Raw genomic sequence first — 23,696 nt, 5'->3', positions numbered from 1 at the left:
TTATAAATAAGTTTTAAAACCAACAAACAAAACCAAATTAAGTCGTATAACTCGGTACCATTAAGGCCCTTATTCAAAACACAAACAAGTAGAAGTAGTATAAAAATGAAATTGAGTTTGAATTACTTTAAAATTATGTAGCAAAATAAATTGTGAAAAGAAACCAACACTCCACTCAAAATCCCACAACTAGATGCGAATGCTGCATGTGTAAGAACTTGTGGTTAATCTGCTCCTCAATATTAAACGTGTAAAAATTGGATCGTCACAGGGTAATTGGAAGGTGAAGGACATGACCAAAGAGAGACACACAAAGCACACAATCAGCAAAGCTGAGGACATACAAGCTGCGAAATATAATAAGAATTCCCTAAAATGCTATTAATAATCAATCATCACGCATCATTAAATTATAAACTTAACACACGACTCAACTATCAATTTTACTAAGACTTCACTAGTTAAAAGTGGCAATCATTTCATTTTATTCATTGGATTAAGAAATAGACAAGTTTGTCCATCCCATGCTCCATTTGGAACATAAATAAAAGAAAAACCCCATGCCTCCTTTCAGAAACATCAATAAAACATCCAACGACCACGGGCGCGACTTCGTGACCGTAGCTAGTATGAGATCTTATCTAACTCCTAGTTTTTTTAAAAGTATTTGAAATAAGAGGCTCGTAGATCAAAAGACCTCTAGAAAAGTGCACGACTAATACCTCATGTACCCCCAACCCCTGGTTGTCATTACTTCTGATGTGCACAAATCCAAAGTTTTATTGCTCATCCATCTTGCACTTTACGTGATTTACCAATTTAGACTTGGTGATGACTCATATGCAAAACAATACAATCAATCCAATATCAATTCAATCAAGTTTCCAATTTCAGTTTTTAATTTATTAGAAACAATCAATATTTATTATTTATTCCTGTAACTACCTTGGTGTATAAACACCTTGAGTGCATAAAGCACTCCATAATCTTAACCTTGTCGTATAAGACTTATATTCTTTCTTTACTGATTCTTTCTCAATAATCATGAACGATTAATAAATAAATCATTTCACCAAATGACATACCTTTTCCTCTAAGAGCATCTTGCATAATTTATACATAAATAATACATGCAATGTAGAATAGTGCACAACATACGGAAATCACTATGTATAACCAAACAATTTAGCCCAGTCTTCTCTATACATGATACTAAGTTTTCAATACATCCCTAAACATGCATCTAAAGGCAAGGTTTCGTAATCGTATGTACCTTGTATAAATGATTTGATTTGCCACTTTAGGAACTAGAAGTTGCCTTCTATAAAGTCCTCTCCTAAACCAAACAACAAGAATTAAATCAACACCCAAGCAAATAAATTAACAACAATACCAAAATATTTTAAAACCTCTTAAACAATCAAAATAATGTCTTTAAATTGTTCCCATTAGTTAGAGTTAATAATATAATATTCCAACTATAAGGTATATGCCGAAATCATGAAAATATAGCGTATAATATAAAATTCCAACAAGTTTAACTTACTAACATATGTTGAAATTTTGTTTTATTAATAGTTTTTGCAATTCAAATAATCTATACTTATCATATTGCATAAATAGTTGTTTAAAACTTATAGAAGCATTCCAAACCTTTATTTTTGGATCAAAACTAATAAAAATCAGATTGTATAAAATCTGAAAAATAATTTAAATTATATATTTCAAACATTTAAAGATCTGCATTCATAATTCAATAGTTAGAATAGTCTATTACTCATCAATACCTTAAAACCCTTCAAATAAACAATACAAAACTCCAATTTCACAAAGTATATATACTGAAAATTAATTTTAAGTATAGAAGTGTGGGTTTTGTCATTATGAAATTATAGTATTGATAATTAACTTGCTTAACACGTTTTCAAACCCTAAAACATGAAAAATCAACATTTAAACCCTAAATTTTACATAATATAAAATCTGAAATTTTGTATCATGAATTAAACATGCCAAAACTTATAAATTAATAATCTTTAATAACCCATGTATAATAATAATTTAGAATCAAAATTAAACAAAGACTGAAACTTAGAATCAATTTAATAAAATTAAAAGAAGTAAAGAAAAGGGAGGAAGGAGGTGAATTGCAGTGGTGGTTAGGCAGCGGCGCGGTGGAGGTGCGGCAGCGCCTGGTGGATAGGGCAGCAGCGAGAAGTAAGTTTCGATTTTTTTTTCTGTGTGTGTTCGATTTTTTTTATTTTTATTTTTTTACGTGAGAGAGGAATGAATGTGAGGGCTTTTGGGGTTTTATTTGGGCCTAGGGTTTCCTAATTAGATTATGAGTAAAACTTAAGGTTTTGGGCTATTAAGTTAAAATTGTTTTTAAATTAGTCAAAAACATGTTAGTTTACTTAAATTTTTTCATAAAAATAATTTATTCAATGAAATCGACCTAAAAATATTTGTATGAATAATAAATAAATATATTATAATTAAGTTGAAAATGTGGGGGATTACAATTTACCACTGTTAAAAGAAGTTTCGTCCTCGAAACTAAACCCAAAAACAATAATTGTTTCAAAACCATTCAAACTTTGTGTTTTGTATTGCTGTAAATTGCTTGATCCTTAATATGTATATTCAACAAACTAAACCTTATACTTAATGAACTCATACTAGGCCAAAGTTTACATGTTTCTATCGCATGTAAACACAATGATAATGTATAACAATAAGATAAATCATGCAAACTCAAGCAATAAATAGCATAATTCAGGTAAAAACCGCGAAAATACATCGCATTCTTTCCCCCTTAAAAAGAAAAGAGTTACATCGCACTCGTAACTCACCTCGGGATACTTGTTTATCATCTCTTCCTCGGCCTCCCAAGTAGCCTCTTCGTACTCTTGGTTGGACCAAAGGACCTTCAATTCACTATCTTTACAACTTTGTTTCTAATACTACGCACCTTGTGATCTAGGATTTTGACTGGTCTTTCTTCATAAGTTAGAGACTCATCTAGTTGAATAGTCTGTAGTTGCAACACATGAGTTTCACTAGGCACATACTTCTTTAGTTGGGAAATGTCGAACACATCATGCATTTTCTCGAACTCCATTGGCAAAGCCAACTTATAAGCCACTTTCCCCACACGTTGAAGAATTCCATACGGTCCCACATACTTAGCACTAAGCTTCCCTTTCTTGCCGAATCGCATTACGCCTTTTGTTGGAGAAACCTTTAAAAGACCTTGTCTCCAACACTAAACTCATCATCTATTCTCTTCAAGTCGGTATAATTTTTTTCCCTATCTTGTGCTGCCTTTATTGACTAAATCAGTCTCACTTTATTCACCATATCCTCAATAAATTATGTCCCCAAAGTAACACATTAACTGTAATCATTCCACCACACTGGGCTTCTACACTTCCGTCCATACAACGCTTCAAAAGGTGCCATCTTGATACTTGCATGGTGACTTTCATTGTAGGAGAATTTGATCAGAGGTAGGTGATCATCCCAATTCCCTTGGAAATCTAAAGCACATGCTTGCATCATATCCTCCATTGTCTGGTTTGTTATCTCAGTTTGGCCATCTGTTGCAAGATGAAAGGCAATTCTCATCTTCAGGGATGTTCCAAGGTTTTCTTGCACTTTTTGCCAGAACTTTGATAGAAACCTCAAATCTCTATCTAAACTATGTCCTTGGGGACTCCATGCAAACGAATTACATTATTAACATAAGTACTTGCTAGTTGCTTCTTTTTCCAAGTCTCCTTGTTAGGATTAAACATCGCTGACTTTGGTAAACCTGTCACAAAGTCTATGGATATAGAATCCCATTTTTATCCTGGTATTTCCAATGGTTGCACCTTTCCCATGGATCTTTTGTGGGATACCTTAACCTTCTGGCACGTAAGACACTTGGATACAAACTCAGCAACTTCTCTATTCATATTCGGCCACCAATACATCTCCTTAATGTCCTTATACAGCTTATCTCCCCCAAGATGAATTGAATATGGTGTGTTATGGCACTCCTCCATGATTTTTCTTTTTATATCCTCACAAATTTGTGGTATGCACCATCTCTCCTTGTATCTCAAACTCCCATCTTCGTAAATCTTGAATCCAGTCTCCGCGCCACTAGTCACTTGATCTATAATCTTCTAAAACAACACATCTTCTAATTGCTTTTCTTTAATCTCCTAAAATGTGGATGGTTTGATGGTCAAGGAACTCAGCAATCCCTCTAAATCTCCTTGGTTAATAACCTCAAGGTTCAATCTCCTAATATCCTTACAAAAATCATTGGCCACAATCAAAGCATTGACATTATAACTCGATTTTCTGCTAAGGGCAACTGTAACAACATTCGCCTTTCCTTCGTGATACTGAATGAGGACATGGTAGTCTGTGAGAAACTCTAGCCATCTACGTTGCCGCATATTCAAGTGATCTTGGGTGAAGATGTACTTCAAACTCTTATAGTTTGTGAAAATCTTACAAGAGACACCGTACAGGTAGTGTCTCTAAATCTTCAGAGCAAACACAACAGCTTCAAGCTCCAAGTCGCTCATAGGGTAATTGACCTCATGTGGCTTCAGTTGTCACGATGCATACACGATCACCCTCCATTCTGTTTCAGGACACATTCTAAACCATGCTTCGAGGTATCATTATACACCTCAAATCCATCTCTCCCATCGAGTAATACAAGCACTGGTGCAGTAGTCAATTGCTTTTTGAGGGTTTGAAAAGTTGATTCACAACTCTCGTTCCACTCAATCTTGCTTTGCTTCTTCACATGTATAGTCATAGGTTTGGCTATCCTCGAAAAGTCTTTAACAAACCTTCTATAATATCCAGCTTATCCCAAGAAACTATGAACATCAGTCACATTCTTAGGTGTAGGCCACTTACTAAAAGCCTTGATCTTCAATAGATCCACATATACACCCTCTTTCGACATGTAATGCCCCAAAAATGAAACCTTCTCCAACCAGAATTCACACTTGGATAACTTGGCATACATCTTGTTCTTCCTAAGAATTTCAAGGGTAGTTATCAAATGCTGAGCATGTTCTTCCTCATTCCTCGAATACACCAATATGTCATCAATGATCACAACTACAAACTTATCAAAGTACTCATGAAACACTCGGTTCATCAAGTCCATGAATATGGAAAGTGCATTGGTTAACCCAAAAGGCATGACTATAAACTAATAATTCCTATAACGATTTCTAAAGGCTGTATCTGGAATGTCTTTATCTACAACTCTCAATTGACGGTACCCCAACCTTAAATCGATCTTTGAAAACACACTTGCCCCTTTCGGTTGGTCAAACAAGTCATCTATCCTAGGTAGAGGGTACTTATTCTTCACAATCACATTATTCAAATCTTTGTAATCAATGCATAGCCTCAAACTCCCATATTTCTTTTTCACAAATGAGACTTGTGCTCCCCAAGGTGATGCACTAGGCCTAATAAACCCTTTAACCAGCAACTACTACAATTGAGCCTTCAACTCGCTCATCTCGGTTGGTGCCTGTGGGGAATATTTCAAGCATCCTACACTTGAGCCCCACTATGATCATACACTTAAGTATGGTGGCGTCCAAAGGGAAGGAAGCTAGAGCAAAAGAGTTGCCAACAATAGTTAGGAACTTGTAAACCGTTTACAGGGTGAAGGTTACACCCCTTCACGGTCATGAGATCGCTATTTCCATAATGGTCTAGAATCATGATTGGATATTCGGGGATGAAAGTACAAATCCAACATAAAAGAGATTGAACCTGCCCTAAACATAGGCCTCTACTTTATTATTCTCATATTCATGTGTGCTTTATGACTAATATACAAACAATATATTAATCCTAAGCCCATTTAATCTATGTTGGTTGAATATTAATGCACAAAAAAATCTATTATTGGCGATCACTTGAATTATAATCATATTAGCCTAAACAAGATTATTAATTATCTTATTAAGCGTGATTACAATTACAAATTCCCTTTAAACATGCAAGAGAGGGCGTGATCAAGCAATAACAATAATATCAAGAAACACATTAATAACAATCATCATCATCATAATAATATTCTCATCAAAACATAATAATAGCAAGATCCTAGGCATGATACTAACAATATTAATAACAAATCCTAGAATAACACTAAAAAATAAATATCAAAGCTTTATCCCTAATATGATACTAACATGATATTAAAATTATTAGGAAGCAAACTAAACACGATACTAGGAACATACATGATATTAGAAATATTAGTTATTATCCCAAACATGATACTAGGAATCATAAAGACATCCTAACATGATTGCTAGGAATTAAAATAATTAAAGCATGATTTCTATATAAAAAATAACAAAAAAATTAAATTACTTACTTGGATGCCTCGTATCTCTTTTTAATAACAAAATACACGCGTTAGTAATTTCAAGGAAAATATAAAATCAAACAATTAAATTAAATAATTAAAATAGGGATTTGGTTCCAAACCCTCAGAAATTATCAACCTTTCACGTCGAGGGCGAAGGCAACTTCTATCTAGGCTAGGTGTGTCTAGAACTTGTGAAAGTGGAATTTTGTAAAAGCGAAAGGTTTAGAAAGAGGGAGAAAGAACAAGCCTCTAGCTTTTAGAGAAAAAGAATAGAATTAGATGGTTGCGAATGTATAAAAAGGGAAAATACGACCCCTATTTATAAGAAAATAGTCCGAAATGGATAGAAACAAATAAAAATTTGAATTAAAATAAAACTGACCTTTGTCGCCAGCGACAGAGCCCAACGCGAAACGACAAGGATCACACATGGCGACAGGCTTTGTCGGTTGGCAACTGACTTGTCGTTCGGCGCTTGTTTAAGATAAAACGCGCTTTTATACGGAATCCTCTTCTTAATATAATTAAGCAATTAAAACTCCATTTTAATTAATTTTAAATCAGATTTTATAAAAATAAAACACTTGTTTTATTTCAAACCAAATTCATTATTTTTCTAAAAGATAAATCATCAATCCTAATGCTATTAGAACTCAAAATAACCTTCTAGTCTATTGTAGAAGACTATAATCAATCCTAATAATTTTAGGAATAATAATTATTGGGCCCTCCACTAGATCATTGATCCATAAAACCATTTCAAAACCAATTTAGTATTTGGACCATAACTTCCTCATTATTCATCGGAATTGGGCTTATAATATATCATTGGAAAGCTCTTTACAAGCCTGACCAAACTACACTATTAATGGACCCTTATCATGGATCAAGCTAAATTGGATTGTCTATTTCCATAAATAGAGTTCATTTCGAAAACAGGAAGAAAGTGATTTTTATTAAAATGACTGCATCACCAGACTTTTCACACTTTCACTTCATTTAATAATCAAGCAACGTGAAAAGTATTCATCACTGGGTTTGGTTTTTGGTGAGACACAATTGGGTGTCTACAGAAGTCCCCACTTTGACTGCGTTTGGAGAAACGCATGTTTCGAAAACAAAAGTCAAAGTAGTGATAGATAGGGACGGAGAATGATTCAGAATGTTCTGCAATCCTAAATCATTATGGTAACGCCAATACCTGTAAACTAGCATTAGTTAAATAGATAAAAGAGTTAAAAAATGCGTATCTTGCATCGTCGAGCACACGCCTCTAGAGTAACCAATTTTGTTGTTGCATTTGTGATAACCTCCATAGTGCCTCGTGAACTCCATCATCGAAGACCGCTGCTTGTAGCTATCCTCGATTATTTGTGACAACTCTCCACATCCTAGGGATCATTGTCGAAGGTAACTACTTAATGTATCCATCTTCAGCTTTGTTGTGACAATTTTCTCTTTCTAGAGAATATCGTCGAAGACCACTGCTTGTAGTTGTCTTCAGTTTGTCGGTGCTTTGCAATTTGTGTCGTTGCTTGTATTTTTGTTGTGCATTTTCTATTGATGTTCACTCATCTTCGAACATTGGAGCGTCAAATGATATGTCCACGCGTCTCTGAAAAAAAGAGCTTGATGAGGGATGTTCACTCGTCTCTGAACAAAGGAGCTTAAAGGAGATGTCCACGCTTCACTGAACAAAAGAGATTTCAATGTTATGCCCACACGACTTCGAGAAAAAGAGCTTGAAAGGAACGTTCACGCGTCTCTGAACAAAATATCTTTGATCGGAATGTTCACGCGTCTGTGAACAAAAGAGCTTTGATAGGATGCCCACGCGTCTCTGAGCAAAAGAGATCAAAAGGAATGTTCACGCATCTCTGAACAAAAGAACTTCGAATTGAATGTTCACGCGTCTTTGAACAAAAGAGCTTTTATAGGATGCCCACGCATCTCTAAGCAAAAGAGCTTGAAAGGAATGTCCACGAGTCTTTAAACAAAAGAGCTTTGAATGCTTGAATGTTTGTTAAGATTGTTTTATTGACTACGAATAGGAGCTTTGCTGAATGGTTGTATCTTGTAAAATCAAAAAGATTGCCAAAAGACTTTGTTGGTGTTTTTTTTAAGGTTGACCTAAGGTTTGACTGATTGCTTTGACTTGAGGTTGACTCAAGGTGCTTTGACACGTGTGTGTAAATTCAACTTGACGTGTTGTGACATGGCATGACTTAATATTCATGACTCGTGTATGCATTGTATTGTGATTGTGCAACTCAAAAAAGCAAATATTTTCCGTCATTTTTGTGGAGGGTACCGACTTTCTCTCAAAAAAGAAAGACACAAAAAGGAATCGAAGTGAGTGTTTGAGTGTATGCGGTGCATGTTGAATGAGTTTAGTCAAATGTATGCATTAATGTTGTATCTCATATTGCAAGGATTAATTCATCCTAGGCTATCTCAATTGTTGACTCGATGATGAAAATATTTAGGTAACTTAGGCACGGAGGCTAAGCACTTCATACTTTGTAATGCAATAATGTTTGTGATGATGAGTGACAAACGACTCTAATACGATAAGGCAATGGAGGCATGCTTCAACGTCGTGTTAAGATTTCATGACAAAAGGTTCCTAAGAGAAGGATTATTTGTGTATGTATCTGTGATGTGTGTGAAAGTGACACTAAGTCTAAGCTACAAAGGCCGAGTGTGTGGAAAAATATTTTGAAAAGAGTTAAATAGTGGTGAATCTTAGGCTAGGTAAGCTAATAATGTAGGGATCAAGCCCCCAAGTTTAGCTCTAAATGTTAAGGGATGAGCATAGGAGATCCCTTAATATGATCATGTATGAATGTAATTATGAATGTGAATGTATGAATGCATTTTTATTACGGTCGCACCTTGATGTGAGGTTCCCTACGTATCCGTTAGGAATCAGGCCGAATGTAGCTCCAACTGAATCTCGAACAAGTGTGTGTGTGTGTGTACCTCAAAGAGGTCTTTTAAGGGTTGTAACGTGGTTGGGCTAAAGGTTGAAGAAGAAGGGGATAAAGGCTCAAGACCCTAGATATGCCCAAGGTGTGCAACCTTGCTTTTGAAATTTTTATATTTTTATGCTTGAGATTTTTTACTTTTGAACTCTTTTTTATTATTATTATTATTATTATTATTATTATTATTATTATTATTATTATTATTATTATTATTATTATTATTATTATTATTATTATTCTTTATTTATTTATTTATTATTTTGATAAGCATGGGCAATCCCGATCATGCGATCTATAACTCACTTGGCATTCATGTTTCTAAGGCACGGTACCGAGCACTCGATAAGAGACGTAATCTGATACGTGTTCATATCAATGACATGTTTATATCAAAGACATTAGAACACTTGCATTTTTGTACTCTTTGATTGTTTCTATTTTTTTTTCTCTATTTTTAGTCACCCAAGCTTTTGTTCTTTGAAAAGTGCATAAACTGCACACCATCCCATCCCTGGGTTAGGTAGGTGTGGGTTGAAAAAAGAAAGGCCTATCGTTAGATGAGGCTCAAAGTGGTTTATCCAAAAAAGGATTGTATATTTGAAAGGGTGAAGAAAATATGATAGGCTACAAGGGTGCCTCAAATCATTAGTATACCTTTTGCTTAGTTCGGCATGGATTTTTTTTTTTTTTATTTTTTTTTTTGTGTAATGAGATGATCATATGCAAGAAAAGAAATGCTCATTTATTAAAAGGAAAAAAATAAAAATCCTACAAAATAAATCTAAGGAAAATAAAAGGGTGCCTATGCTAGACTTATTAGGGAAAGGAAAAAAAAAAAAAAAAAAAAAGAAGAAGAGGTCACAAAATCTTGTTGTTAAAGCCTGCCTCGTGTCTTGTGCTTCATCACTCGATCTTCTAGCCAACTTGTGGGAATGGAAGCTTGTTTGTGTCGATGAGGTCTTGAATGAGATTTTGAAACTTATAAACTTATAACATTGATTTGTAGTATGGACGTTGCTTTGATGGTACTTGCAATAGGAGTATGGATTCCATTCGGGTGTTCTACTTTCATAAGGAGGATCTTGCATAGGTCCAATTGGTATGATGAGTCCCTTAGCATGGAGTTTATCAAAGGCTATATTATAGCTCATCGCAATTGGGGTGAGCTTTCTTTCAAGTTCTTTGGTCTTTAAAGATTTTTTATCGATGCGATTTCCATCCTTGTAGGAAGAAACAGGAGAAGGATTGTCGTTCTTCTTGCTCTTGCCACCGTTTTTATATATTTTGACCTTCTTGTTGCTTGGAGGAACATGAAGATAATTTTAATCAACAAGATCTTGCATACGATCTTTGAGGGGTTTCGATGGTGTTACCATGGCCTCTATGATATTTGCAATAAGAGTTTAGATACCAGCTTGGAAGTCGTTTCTTAGGTGGTGGGTCTTGGATTGGAATAATGGGATGGATAAGGTTTCGACCGTGAAAATAGTCAAAAGCTTCATTATAAGTCATTCCTATTGGTGTGTATTTTTCAATGGTCCGTTTTGCCTGTGGCTTAGGAGCATTGAGTTTTTTATTAAATCCTTAGTGAGAATTTTCTTCGATAACCATTATCCGAGTTTCTAGTCCTTCTACAACATTCAAAAGCATGGCAATGACATCTTGTAGCTTTCGAACGTCTTATTTTAAACTTGACAAATTTTCCTTGGTACTATCTAAGAAAACTCCTTCATATTCCTCAATCATGGTCACTTCATCGATAGAGGTTATATAGGCTGTTTTGATTATGGGATCACCGACAAGTGTGATAAGGATCGAAGGATATTTGATCTTCTGTAATGGCTAGAACCTCGGAAGTTTTATTGTCATCGATAAGGTCTTGAATAGCTTCGTTGAGTTTGCAACACTCCTCAGTTTCGTGACCCTTTCCTTGGTGATACTTGTTGTGTTTATTAGAATCCACTTAGGTGGCTTGGCTTTTGGAATTGGGTCGTTGATAGGTCCTATGGGCATGACTAGTCCATTGTGGTCTAGCCAAAGCTGTCTCGTAACTCATACCAAGTGGAGTGAACATTCTTTTCGACCTTTGAATTTGTTGTTTCGAGGTGTTCGTAGCATGTAATTCATTAATGGGAGAGGAAGAAAAAGGATGGTCGTTCTTCTTTCTTTTCACATTATCAACTTTCAAAAGGTCATCTTCAATATTAATGCCTATGTCAAAGACAACCTTGAAAGTATTCAAATTTTGTTGATATTTCAAATGCTTTGAATACTTTTTGTTGGAGGTTCTAGATGAACATCCTTATAGACTCCTTTTCAGTGGGGATTTCGACCATATTAGCGGAAATTTTCCTCCATTTGTTAAAGATAGAGGTGAACCCTTCGTTTTCTTTTTACTTTAGTATCTCAAGTTGTCTATGGTCAGTTTTAACTTGATTGTTACATTTGCATCTATCAATGAAAGCGTTTACTATTCCATCCCAAGTAGAGATCTTCTCTTTATCAAGAGAAAAGAACCATTGCTGGCAAATAGTTTCAAGAGATAAAGAAAACAAAGAGTGAAAGACTTTCCTATCATTCCCCTTAATGTTCATTATGGTTTCAAAAGCCCTTAAGTGGAAATAAGGATTGTCAGTAGGTTTGAACCTAGGGATGTCATTGGCATTGAACTTCTGTGGAAGAAGCTTCTTGTCCACCGAGACCCCTTGTGAGCTAATGCTATGGAACTTGTAGTCATTGGAGTGCTAATTCAAACTTTCCTCCATTCGTTGCATCTGTTGTTGTCTCGCAGGGTCATTAACTTGAAGAGCCATGGTCTTCACCATTTCAGTTACATTGTCCAAGTCTTTCCTAAGTTCATAAACTTTTTCTTGAGTTGCCATTATCCTATTAGCCTTTCTGTTTTGACGGATCGGTTTATGAAAAAGTAATACTTGGACGAAAGTGTTGTATTTGATTAAATGCCCTTCTCTCCTTGACCAAGTGCTGCGGAAAGGGAAATTGGGGGTACTTTTTGTTAATTACTTGACTTAAACTCGATTCAACATGCATGGATGGAGAAATCTCATGAAATAATTAGGGAAATGATACGTATAGAGGAAGTATGTGAGATGAAGGAATGTGAATGTAGAAAGTGTTTAAGAAGGAAAGTGTGAGATATGTATGGAAAGGTGATGTAGATGGAAAAATTAGGAATAGAGTGGACCCCCAATTCAAATGATAAAGCGACTAATGCATGAACCTAAGACATGGTCGTGGTGTACAAAGTGTGTGAATTCTTGTGAGTGTAAGTGATATGTTAAAGACTCGTGTCATGACCATGTGACTAGACTCAAGTATATATTCTAAATTTTAATAATTCGATTAATTAGACTCAAAGTGAAGACTGGAACAGAAAACTAGAATGTCGCCGAAGCAACAGCACTGTCGCCACACGCTAAGACCCAGCGCAATGCCACAGAGTTTTCGCATAACGTAGGACAATAGCGGGTCACGCCACACTTTAAACTCTTGCGCCATTACTAGAGCAGTTGTTTGGGTTTGTTTCCAGTATTTTACTCTAAAAGGACAGCCTATAATCGTACTAAGTAAATTTTGATCATTTAATTTTGACTCATATTAATTAATTAATTAAGAAAAGTCCTTTAGTCATTAATTAATTTATTAAGATTCATTCACAAAATAAACAAACGGTTAGTGTAAAGTACACATAGGCTATGGACAAGTATGAATGCACAAGTAGTCAAGTTAGCACAATATGATGCAATGAGTTTGCAACCTAACCATGGCTCTAGTTCTTTAAAGTTTAGGATATGGTTAGCCAAAGAGGGTCCATGGTTATGAGTCTGGATGCACCGCGCGAAAACCTTACCTTAGGAAGGGTTGGCGCGAGTGGATGGGACCCCGCGAGTTAAACTTGCTTCCAAGGTTTGGTGAATTCAACAAAGTCGGATGTACCCTTCGTTGCCATGAGCGTTCGATTGGGTAGATGGAGCGTGAATTTCTAGGGGGATATTGCCTTATGTAGAACACATATGGGTTCAGATAGTGAGAAAAACTTAGTCCAGAAGTAGAACTGAGCTGAGTGAACAGTACTAGAATCGATCGAAACAAAGAAGGTAGATTTCTGGCTTGGTATTGGAATAACATGGCGCGAAACAACAGGGCCAGGTTCTAGCAAATAACCCTGTCGCCAAACGACATTGCTGTTGCACGACGACAAAGCTATCGCATATCGCTGGCACTATTTTCTCGGCGCTGGTTCCTACATGCCTCAACAACTTTCTTTTCTTTGAATTTTTTGATTTTTCGTAGTGTTTTTTCGATCCTAGTTGTGAAAGATATTTCTCAAATTTCCTACTTGTAAAAATCCTTTGTTTTTAAAGCATTAAGGAAGGTCTGTCCAATGTGGACCTTTTTTTGTGCTTATGCAAATAATCTCAATCAAAATTACGCACATGAATACTTAGAACATTTCGAGTCTCATCCACTCATTCTAAATTATTGCCAAAATAAATTTTAGAAATTAAAATAGAAATACCCCCTAGTGGAGTCGCTAAAAAACTATAGGGAATATCTCAAGCATCCCACACTTGAGCCCCACTGTTATCATACACTTATGTTTGGTGGCGTCTAAAGGGAAGGAAGCTAGAATAAAAGAGTCGGCAACAAGTTTTAGGAACTTGTAAACCGTTCACAGGGTGAAGGTTACACCCCTTCACGGTCTATGAGATCGCTAACTCCATAATGGTCTAGAATCATGATTGGATATTAGGGGATGAAAGTACAAATCCAACCTAAAAGAGATTGAACCTACCCTAAAAATAGGCCTCTACTTTATTCTTCTCATATTCATGTGTGCTTTCTGACTAATATACAAACAATATTTTAATCCTAAGCCTGTTTAATCTAAGTTGGTTGAATATTAATGCACAAAAAAATCTATTATTGGCGATCACTTGAATTATAATCATATTAGCCTAAACAAGATTATTAATTATCTTATTAAGCGTGATTACAAGTACAGTTCCCTTTAAACATGCAAGAGAGAGCGTGATCAAGCAATAACAATAATGTCTAGCAACACATTAATAACAATCATTATCATAATAATATTAATAAAGCATAATAATATTTTCAAGATCCTAGGTATGATAATAACAAGATTAATAACAAATTCTAACATGTCACTAAACAATAAATATCAAAGCTTTATCCCTAACATGATACTAACATGATAGAAGAAAGAATAGAAGCAACATAATCATGATACTAGAAAAATACATGATATTATAAATATTAGTTATTGCCTTAAACATGATACTAGAAATCATAAAGACAACCTAACATGATACTAGGAATTAACAAAATAATCTAACCATGCTTTCAATGGAAATAGAGCAATAAAACAACTTACTTGGTTTCCTCGTATCTCTTTCTATCAAAACAATACACACGTTAGTAACTTCAAGGAAAATATTAACAGTGAATCTAATCAAAGAATTAAAATAAGATTTGAGACCAAGCCCTCAGAAATTATCAACCTCTCACGGCGAGGGCGAAGGCAACTTCGAACTTGGCTAGGTGTGTCTAAAACTTGTAAATGAGGTATGAAGTATTTTGAAAAGGGTTGGGCTTAGAAAAAGAATAGAGAGAGAATAATCTTAAGCTTATAGAGAGAAGATAGATGATTGGTGATCAAGCTTGTTGATTGTTAGTGAATAAAAAAGAGGAATATCGACCCTATTTATAGAGAAAATAATTCAAAACGATAGAAAAGAGTTAGAATTTGAATTGGAATAGAATTATCTCCTGTTGTGAACGACAAGACCGAGCGCAAAACGACAGGAATCACGCATGGCGGCAGAGTCTGTCGTCGTGCGACAAGGCTGTCGTTTGGCGCAGGGACAATTTTTTTGTGGATTTTTTTTATCATATCTTTTGATCCAGAAGTCCAAATAATATGTCATATAATATGTCTTTGGAAAGCTATTCATGTATACTTTCCAACCCTATTGGAATCAGATTAAAATATTTTGTAGAATAAAATATTTGGCCAAAATAGCGGAAGGGTGTCAGTTTTGGATAAAGTTTTGTATTTCTTTCATATCTTTTTTGTTATAGCTCGGATTTAATATTATAATATATCATTGGAAAGATAAATTCAAGATTAATCCAATCATATAAGATTTGGATGAAATTTATGAGGCAAAAAGTAAATATCAGAACATATTCCATTTCGCACAGAATAAGGACTCTCAAAAAGAGAAGTTTTATTCAACTCCGAATTCTTTGATCTTATCTTTTTTAAAAAAGGATAATTAAGATCTCTTAGAAAATTATAAAAGCTTATAATAAATCCTAATTAGTTTAGGAATAGGATTAAACCTTTAGGCCCTCCACATGATCATTGGGCCGTAGGTAAAATTCGATTTGGCCCCATTTTAATATTATGGCCATAAATTCCTCATTATTCATCGAAATTGGGCTTACATTATATCGTTGAGGTCTTTTCAAGAACCATCCAACTAATGTATTATTGGACCCTTATCATGGAACAAAATAAACTTGATTAAACATTTTCCATAAATAGAGTAAGAAAATAAATATTTACAAAAGCAGAAAGAAGTATTTTTATCAAAACAACCGCATCACAAGACTTTTCACATTTCACTTTGTTCGATAATTGTAGACACCCATTTGTGTCTCCCAAAAAAAAACCCAGTGATGAATACCTTTCATGTCATTTGATTATCGAACAAAGCTAAAGTGTGAAAATTCTAGTGATGAGGATGTTTTTATTAAAATATCTCTTCTTTTTGTTTTTGAAAATATTTCTTTTCTTATCTTTTTATGAAAAACGTGCAATCCAGTTTAGTTTGGTCCATTATAAGGGTCCAATAATGGTGTAGTTGGATGGGGCTTGAAAAGACCTTTCCAACGATACATTATAAGCCCAATTCCGATAAATAATGAGGAAGTTATGTCTAAAATACTAAACTGGGCCCAAACCGGATTTTACCTACGACCCAATGATCATGTGGAGGGTCCAAAGGTTTAATCCTATTCCTAAAATAATTAGGATTAATTAGAAGCTTCTATAAGTTTCTAAAATATCTTAATTATCCTTTTTGAAAAGATAAGATTAAAGAATTTGAGTTAAATAAAAACTTTCCTTTTTTAAAACTGTCCTTTTTCTTAAATCCTAATTCTATTCGAATTTAAAGATGTTCAAAGACAGTCAGATTTAATTTTCGTGCCTCATAATATTTATCCAAATCTTATATGGTTGGATAGATCTTTAAATTATCTTTCCAATGATATATTATAATATTAAATCCGAGTTATAACGAAAAAGATATGAATGAAATACAAAACTCTATCAAAAACTGACACCGTCCTACTATTTCGGCCATTATTTTTTTTATCTATAAAATATTTTAATCTGATTTCAATTGGATTGGAAATTATACTTCAAGAGCTTTCCAACGACATATTATATGACTTATTTGGACTTCTAGATCAAAAGATATGATAAAAACAAAATCCGTAAAAACTGATGTCCATCGAGTTCTATTTCGATTCGAATTCGGATTCTCTTCTTATTCTTCGACCCTCTTTTTTCTCTATAAATAGAGGCCACATCTCCCCTTTTTCAATCACCAATTCTAATCAAGAAATTCTTGATTACTCTCTCTCTCTCTTTCTAAACCAACCTTTTTACATACAAAATTCCGCATTCACAAGATAAAGAAACACCTAGCCAAGTTCGAAGTTGCCTTCGCCCTAGACGTGAAAGGTTTTAATTTCTGAGGGTTTGGTCCCAAAATCTCTATTTTAATTATTTAATTTAATTTTTGGTTTATTATTTTCCTCACTAACGCGTGTATTTTGTTATTAGAAAGAGATACGAGACATCCAAGTAAGTGCTTTTAATTGATTTATTGATATGATGATATAGAAATCAGGTCTAGGTTGTTATTATGATTCCTAGTGTCATGTTAGGGCGTTTTGATCTTCCTAGTATCATGTTAAGGATAAATAATAAGTTCCTTAAATCAAGTATGATTGTTATGATGCTTCCTATTTCTCTTCCTAATATTCATGTTAGTATCATGTTAGGGTTAAAGCTTTGATCTTTATTGCTTAGTAACATGCTAGGGTTTGTTATTAATCTTGTTAGTATCATGCCTAGGATTTTGCTATTATTATGCTTTAACATGGTTATTTTTATAATTGTTATAATAATTGTTATTGTTATGATTATTATGTTGCTTGATATATATATATTTATTGTTATTGCTTGATCACACCTTTTATGCATGTTTAAAGGGAATTGGTACTTGTAATCACGCTGAATAAGATAATTAATAATCTTTTTTAGGTTTAATATGATTATAATTCAAGTGATCGCCAATAATAGTTTTGTTTGTGCATTAATATTCAACCAACATAGATAAACAGGTTTAGGGTAACCCTATTGATTGCATGTTAGTCAGAAAGCGCACATGAATACGATCAAAATAAAGTAGAGGCCTATTATTAGGGGAGGTTCAATCTCTTTTAGGTTGGATTTGTACCTTCATCCCCGAACTACCAGTCATGGTTCCAGACCTATTGGAGTTGACGATCTCCTGGATTGTTAAGGGGTGTAACCTTCACCTCGTGAACGGTTTACAAGTTCCTAAAACATGTTGGCGACTCTTTTGCTCTATCTTCTTTCCCTTTGGACGCCACCGTACTTTAGTGTATGATCACAGTAGGGTTCAAGTTTGGGATAATGCATGAAATATTCCCTACAATAATCAAATGACGTGAAATATATTCATCACTGGTTTTGACTTTTGGGGAGACACATTTATGTGTCTACAGTGCCATTCTATAAGGTGCTTTCGAGATAGTTGCAGTTTCTGGAATTATGTCAATGGTAAAATAAACTTCTCTTTTGGGGGTAATCCCGAGATCACTTTTGGAAAGACATCTAATAACTCATTCACAATGGGTACATCCACCATCCGCCTACTCTCTCTCATACTTAAATCATGAACACAACAAAAGTACAACGGACAACCCATATTCACTAGCTTGTTAACCTTCAAAGAAGAAATAATCCCAAAACCCTTAGGCTTCCCTAAACATCTATACGACACTGTCTTACCCAAAGGATCACTCAGGTGCACCCTTTATATCTCACAGTCTATCTTGGCCTTGTATAAAGTTAGCTAATCCATCCCCAAAATGACCTCTAAATCCCCCGGGTTAAACTCAATAAAATTCGATGGAAATATAGCTTTTCAAAGGCAAACCTTTGAATAATTTATTACAATGGACAAGTTTACTCGTAGGCAGACTGACTGACACATCAACATGACTCAATTCAATTAAGTTTAACTTCCGCACAACAGATGTACATATGAAAGAACAAATTGCACTAGAGTCAAACAAAGTGCTGACAGAGACAGAATGAAAAGAAAAAGTACCAGTGACTACATTTGAGGACATCTAAGCTTCTCTTTTGCTCATCACGGACAAGCGCCTGGGAGTGTTGCTTTTTCCTAGGTAACCATTTTTTGTTGTCGGAGTTGTTGTTGCCATTGCCAGATCTGTGGTTTCCATTGTTGTTACCATTCCTAAACTTCCCATTCTGACCATTACCCTTACCTCCTTGGTTGTTGAAATTGTTAGGCTGATGTTAGGTATTCCCACCATTTCTCTCTTTTTTCTGTTTGGTGTAACACTCATACTCCCTATGCCCCTTTTGTTGCATCGGCAAGTCACTAAATTCCCATCACAGTCTCTCGCAGGGTGGTTCCTCCTACACCTCTTACAGTGGTAGCTCCTCTCCCCATTGTTAACATTAGAAGGATTGCTAAAATTTTTGTTGCCCCTATCAAACCAGTTCCCATTCCTAGGCCTCTTAAAGTTACTCTGGTTCTCTAGTTTCCCAAAGTCTTTCCTTTTCTCCCCATCCTTAGCACTCTCACCCGCACTTTTAGAATTCATATGGTCCATGTGTGAAGTTCTCTCATATACTTTGTCAAGGATTTTTAAAACATTCCCAGTTAAGTCTTTCTATAATTGCTCAGTCAATCCATGCTCAAACCTCTTAGCATTCAATTCTTCAGTTGGTACAACCTCAAGAACGAACCTAGCAAGGGTCATGAACTTATTATAATAGTCTATGATTGACATTTCTCCCATTTCAAAACTTATAAACTCCCAAGACTTTTGTTTCTTTAGAAATGGAGGGTAAAACTTGTCCCTTAAAGAGGTCTTAAACACCTCCCATCAAAAATTGGGTTTCGCTCTAATGGTCACAGCATTGTCCTTCCACCAAATATCATCCTCGTCCTTAAGGTACATAGCGGCCCGATCCACTTTTTTACCCTCAAGACAGTTGCGTGCCACGAACAGTTTGTCGAACTCTTGAATCCAGCTTTCTAGGAAGGTAGGGCTAGCACCTCCCTTAAAAACTGGTGGCCTAACTTGGGCCAATTTCTTAAACATCTCTAATTCGGGGTCGGGTTGGTCTTCTTGGTTTTGGTTCAGGTTTTCGGCTAACAAACCAATAGCATCAGCTAAGGCAGTGTTTCAGCCATTCTAGTTCTACGGCTGAAAGAGAATAAATATGCACTCCAATTTAAATGAAATTCAAATACAATTCGCATATATTCATTCAATCACAATATTATATTTTGCCACATAAATTGGTTCAAAAGGGTACCTTAGGTTTACACCCCCTTGTCCCAAGCAAAATCATGCTATATAAGCATGATTCATACGCAGGATTAAATAAAGTTAAGAAAATAATTCCTATTCCGTGCCACTCTCACTAAACTTAATCATAAACAAAGAAATTATCCCAGAATTATACGTTAAAAAAAATTTAACTTGTTTTGACGTACGAATAAAAGAAAAATGGTATTAATCCCAAATAATAACTCTGGCTACTTATTAAAATTTAATACTCCAAATCAAAACTAGAATGATGTTCTAATAGCCGTTATTAATGGAAAATGTCGTATTCATACTAACTCCACCCTAACAAGTTTAATCCTCAGGGAATCACATTGCAGTTTTTGTCTTTCTTTTCACTATAAGTATTAACATCAAAATCAGGATCAATATCGTTTTATAAAGCGGATTCGGGTTCCTAGTAGCTCTCTTCCAAGCATTTGGATCTTCAAGTTTCGATTATAGCCATTCAAGATCAGCTTTATCTAGAAATTCCATAAGAGTATACTTGTGGAAAATGTATTATAAGTTTTTATCTTATGATTTTTATTTTTTCGCTGTCTTAAACTCATATAAGCTTTAGTAATCTTCTTCGCCAGGTGGCTCTAGTGCAAGTATAATAATCCTTTCCATAGTTTCAAGAGTATCTTCACTTCGAGTATCACTCTCGATCTAAGACCTGACTACTGGGTTGCTCATCTCCTTTCTACGTCAACCTAACGCAACAAACATTCTAACATCATGACACAAGCACATCATAAAATGAATCAATTAAAACACCAATTGCAACAAGTAAAATAACAAAATAAACACCTTATATCACAATTAAATGGAACATAATGTATGAAATGGGCATGAGTTCCCTTCTTAAGTCTACCCAAATCACACCAAGTAGACAAAACAAACTTCAAAATTATTTAAATAAAATGTTTTGAAACATTCTAAGTTTTGAAAAATCATTTTTAGCAATTGAATTTAAAATTCTCAACCATTAATTAGGCGCCTAAGACATATAAAGCTAATTCGCTTTAGAGGTAATTAAATCTAACCTAAGCATTGATATCACTTTGTAACACACCAATAATTCTCTCTTTAAACCTATGAGAACCCTGAACAATATCCAGGAGGATAACTAACGTGCTACCGCCACGTGTTCAAATGTTAAGGCTATATCAGAAATTAGCAGCGGAAAAACTAAATCAGTTAAAAATAAGTTTTAAAACCAACAAACAAAACCAAATTCAGTCTTACAACATGGAACCATTAAGACCCTTATTCAAAATTCAAAAGTAAGTAGCAAAATAAATTTTGAAAAGCAACCAACACTTCACTCAAAATCCCACCACGTAGATGCGAATGCCGCTACATGTGTAAGAACCTGTAGTTAATATGCTCCCCAATATTACAAGTGTAAAAATTGGATCGTCACAAGGTTATTGAAAGGCGAAGACCATAACCAAAGAAAGATACACAAAGCACCCAATAAGCAAAGCTAAGTACATACAAGCTGCGAAATATAATAAGAAGTCCCTAACATGATACTAATAATCAATCATCACGCATCATTAAATTATAGACTTAACACACGACACAACTATCAGTTTTACTTAGATCCCACTAGTTAACAGTGGTAAAATCATTTCATTTTATTCATTAGATTAAGCAATAGACAAGGTTGCCTATCCCATGCTCCATTTGGAACATCAATAAAAAAAAACCCAGTGCCTCATCTCGGGAACATCAATAAAACATCCGACAACCACTAGCTCTACTCTGTGACCTTAGCTAGTGTGAGATCTCATCTAACTCCTAGTTTTTGAAAAGTATTTGAAATAAGGGACTCATAGATCAGACGACCTCTAGAAAAGTGCACGAGTAATACCACATGTAACCCAACCCCTAGTTGTCATTACTCCAGATTTGCACAAATCTAGAATTTTATTGCTCATGCATCTTACACTTTACGTGATTTACAAGTTTAGACTTGGTGATGACTCGTATACAAAACAATACAATTACTCCAATATGAGTTCATTAAAGTAAACCAAGTTTCAAATTTTAGTTCTCGATTTATGAGTGACAAGCAATATTTATTATTTATTCTTGTAACTACCTCGGTGTATAAACACCTTGAGTGCATTAAGCACCCAACAATCTTAACCTCGTCTAATAAGATATAAATTCTTCCTTTACTCATTCTATCTCCATAATCATGAACGATTAATAAATGAATTATTTCACCAACTCACATACCTTTGCCTCTAACCGCATCTTGTATAATTAATAATGCATAAATAATACTTGAAATGAAGAATAGTACACAACATACAAAAAACATAATGTATAACCAAATAATTTAGCCCAGTCTTCTCTAAACATGATCCTAAGCTCTCGATACATCCCTAATTATGCATCTAAAGGCAAGATTTCGTACACTACTAGAAATAGGCTAAATTCCGGCGGAAAAATTCTGTCAGAAACACCTTGAAATCCGTCGGAAATAGGGTTTTCGACGGAATTCCGTCAGAAGAGGTTGTCGGAAAAGTAGTTGTAGGAAAAATGAACTTTTCCGATGAAAATTCCGTCGGAAACACTATTCCGACGGAAAAATATTTTCAGGTACTGCAATAATCCGTCGGAAAATTCCGACGTATTCAATTCCGTCGGAAATTTCCGACGGAATTTCCGTCGAAAATTGCTTTTCTTAAATTTAAAAAAAATACGCCGCGCCACCACGGCACGGCGTATCCCCACCTCTTACCACCAAAAAACCCAACATCCCAACCCCTAACTCGTAGCGGATTTCCAGAACCACCCCACCACCCACAACGACCAAATCTACCACCCCACCCACAAACCCCAAATCTACCACCCCACCCACAACCACCAGATCTACCACCCAACCTGAACTTCAACAGCCCACCCAAACCCTAAACCCGAACTTCAACAGCCCACCCAAACCAAACCCCCAAACCTAAGCACCACCCACCGCAGCCCCTATCCCACCATTAAACACCACCATCGACACCACCGACACCAAAAACACCCACAGCAGCCACTAATCCACCTTCAAACACCGCAACCGACACCCACCCTAGCCCCTTCTCACCTTTTAACACCACCACACCAAAAATAAACCCCAAAAAACACAAAACTTAGCAAAAAAATACTGAAAATAACCCCAATAATCGAAAATCAACCCAAAAATACGAAAATTGAGACAAAAAAAATCGAAAAACACCACACAAATAAATCAAAATCAATAGATCTACATATTTAGCAAGAATTTCATAATGAAAATTAAAAAAAAAACGTTAATTAAACCACAAAAATTAAAGGAAATATATAATTATACAATCATCTAATAAAATTTATAAATTAACATTATAATTTCATAAAAAATTAACTAAATTATGCGCATGTACGTGGTCACCGTTCTTGTTTTGGTCGCCGTTCTTGTTGTGGTCATCGTTGTTTTTGTTGTCGTCTTCGGTGTTGTTGTAGACGTCATCATTGTTGTTTCTTGGTCTTTATGGTATTTTTGTTGTTGGTGGTGGTAGGGG

This window comes from Chenopodium album, chromosome 2 (genome assembly GCF_948465745.1).
Source record: "Chenopodium album chromosome 2, dcCheAlbu1.1, whole genome shotgun sequence".
NCBI classification, from domain to species: Eukaryota; Viridiplantae; Streptophyta; class Magnoliopsida; order Caryophyllales; family Amaranthaceae; genus Chenopodium; species Chenopodium album.
The sequence above is the reverse complement of the archived record's forward strand: the minus strand, read 5'-3'. Positions refer to the sequence as shown.